This window comes from Epinephelus fuscoguttatus, linkage group LG24 (genome assembly GCF_011397635.1).
Source record: "Epinephelus fuscoguttatus linkage group LG24, E.fuscoguttatus.final_Chr_v1".
In the NCBI taxonomy this organism is placed as follows: Eukaryota; Metazoa; Chordata; class Actinopteri; order Perciformes; family Serranidae; genus Epinephelus; species Epinephelus fuscoguttatus.
The window spans coordinates 342,192-345,255 of NC_064775.1; positions in this window are offsets into that span (position 1 = coordinate 342,192).

The window sequence follows — 3,064 nt, forward strand, 5'->3', positions numbered from 1 at the left end:
GTCCAAAATCATGAAAAAAAGTCATAGTATAGCATGTCGTCCAAAATCATGAAAAAAAGTCATAGTATAGCATGTCGTCCAAAATCATGAAAAAAGTCATAGTATAGCATGTCGTCCAAAATCATGAAAAATGTCTGAGTATAGCATGTCGTCCAAAATCATGAAAAAAAGTCATAGTATAGCATGTGGTCCAAAATAATGAAAAAGTAGTCATAGTATACTATGTGGTCCAAAATCATGAAAAAAAGTCATAGTATAGCATGTCGTCCAAAATCATGAAAAAAAGTCATAGTATAGCATGTGGTCCAAAATAATGAAAAAGTAGTCATAGTATACTATGTGGTCCAAAATCATGAAAAAAAGTCATAGTATAGCATGTTGTCCAAAATCATGAAAAAAACTCATAGTATAGTATGTTGTCCAAAATCATCAAACAAACGTCATAGTATAGTATGTTGTCAAAAAACAGGGAAAAAAAAGTCATAGTATAACATGTGGTCCAAAATAATGAAAAAGTAGCCATAGTATAGTATGTGGTCCAAAATAATGAAAAAGTAGTCATAGTATACTATGTGGTCCAAAATCATGAAAAAAAGTCATAGTATAGCATGTCGTCCATAATCATGAAAAAAAGTCATAGTATAGCATGTCGTCCATAATCATGAAAAAAAGTCATAGCATAGCATGTCGTCCAAAATCATGAAAAAAGTCATAGTTTAGTATGTGGTCCAAAATCATGAAAAAAGTCATAGTTTAGTATGTGGTCCAAAATCATGAAAAAAGTCATAGTTTAGTATGTGGTCCAAAATCATGAAAAAAGTCATAGTTTAGTATGTGGTCCAAAATCATGAAAAAAAGTCATAGCATAGCATGTCGTCCAAAATCATGAAAAAAAGTCATAGTATAGCATGTGGTCCAAAATCATGAAAAGAAGTCATAGCATAGCATGTCGTCCAAAATCATGAAAAAAAGTCATAGTATAGCATGTGGTCCAAAATCATGTAAAAAAGTCATAGTATAGTATGTGGTCCAAAATCATGAAAAAACGTCATAGTATAGCATGTTGTCCAAAAACCATGAAAAAGTAGTCATAGTATAGTATGTGATCCAAAATCATGAAAAAAAGTCATAGTATAGTATGTCGTCCAAAATCATGAAAAAAAGTCATAGTATAGTATGTCGTCCAAAATAATGAAAAAGTAGTCATACTATAGCATGTCGTCCAAAATCATGAAAAAAGTCATAGTATAGCATGTGGTCCAAAATCATGAAAAAAAGTCATAGTATAGTATGTGGTCCAAAATCATGAAAAAAAGTCAAAGTATAGCATGTCGTCCAAAATCATGAAAAAAAGTCATAGTATAGTATGTGGTCTAAAATCATGAAAAAAAGTCATAGTATAGTATGTTGTCCAAAATAATGAAAAAGTAGTCATAGTATAGCATGTCGTCCAAAATCATGAAAAAAAGTCATAGCATAGCATGTCGTCCATAATCATGAAAAAAAGTCATAGCATAGCATGTCGTCCAAAATCATGAAAAAAAGTCATAGTATAGTATGTGGTCCAAAATAATGAAAAAGTAGTCATAGTTTAGTATGTGGTCCAAAATCATGAAAAAAAGTCATAGTATAGTATGTGGTCTAAAATCATGAAAAAAAGTCATAGTATAGTATGTTGTCCAAAATAATGAAAAAGTAGTCATAGTATAGCATGTCGTCCAAAATCATGAAAAAAAGTCATAGCATAGCATGTCGTCCATAATCATGAAAAAAAGTCATAGCATAGCATGTCGTCCAAAATCATGAAAAAAAGTCATAGTATAGTATGTGGTCCAAAATCATGAAAAAAAGTCATAGTATAGCATGTGGTCCAAAATCATGAAAAGAGGTCATAGCATAGCATGTCGTTCAAAATCATGAAAAAAAGTCATAGTATAGCATGTGGTCCAAAATCATGTAAAAAAGTCATAGTATAGTATGTGGTCCAAAATCATGAAAAAAAGTCAAAGTATAGCATGTCGTCCAAAATCATGAAAAAAAGTCATAGTATAGTATGTGGTCCAAAACCATGAAAAAAAAGTCATAGTATAGTATGTGGTCCAAAATCATGAAAAAAAGTCATAGTATAGCATATGGTCCAAAATCATGAAAAAAAGTCATAGTATAGCATGTCGTCCAAAATCATGAAAAAAGTCATAGTATAGTATGTGGTCCAAAATCATGAAAAAAAGTCATAGTATAGCATGTGGTCCAAAATCATGAAAAAAAGTCATAGTATAGCATGTCGTCCAAAATCATGAAAAAAAGTCATAGTATAGTATGTCGTCCAAAATCATCAAACAAACATCATAGTATAGTATGTTGTCAAAAAACATGAAAAAAAAGTCATAGTATAGTATGTGGTCCAAAATCATGAAAAAAAGTCATAGTATAGTATGTTGTCAAAAAACATGAAAAAAAAGTCATAGTATAGCATGTGGTCCAAAATCATGAAAAAAAGTCATAGTATAGCATGTGGTCCAAAATCATGAAAAAAAGTCATAGTATAGTATGTGGTCCAAAATCATGAAAAAAAGTCATAGTATAGCATGTCGTCCAAAATCATCAAACAAATATCATAGTATAGTATGTTGTCAAAAAACATGAAAAAAAAGTCATAGTATAGTATGTGGTCCAAAATCATGAAAAAAAAGTCATAGTATAGCATGTCGTCCAAAATCATTGAAAAAACGTCACAGTAACGCATGTCATCCAAAACTATGAAAAAAAGTCATAGTATAGTATGTCGTCCAAAATCATGAAAAAAAGTCATAGTATAGCATGTCGTCCAAAATCATGAAAAAAAAGTCATAGTATAGCATGTCGTCCAAAATCATGAAAAAAAAAGACAAAGTATAGCATGTCGACCAAAATCACGAAAAAAAAGTCATAGTATAGCATGTCGTCCAAAATCATGGATTTGTTCGGGTTCGGACATGACCCGAGCAATGAAGCACATACATTTTTTTAAATGATGAAAACTCGTCACACAGATTATTTTATAGTTTATTGATCAGAAGCCAAT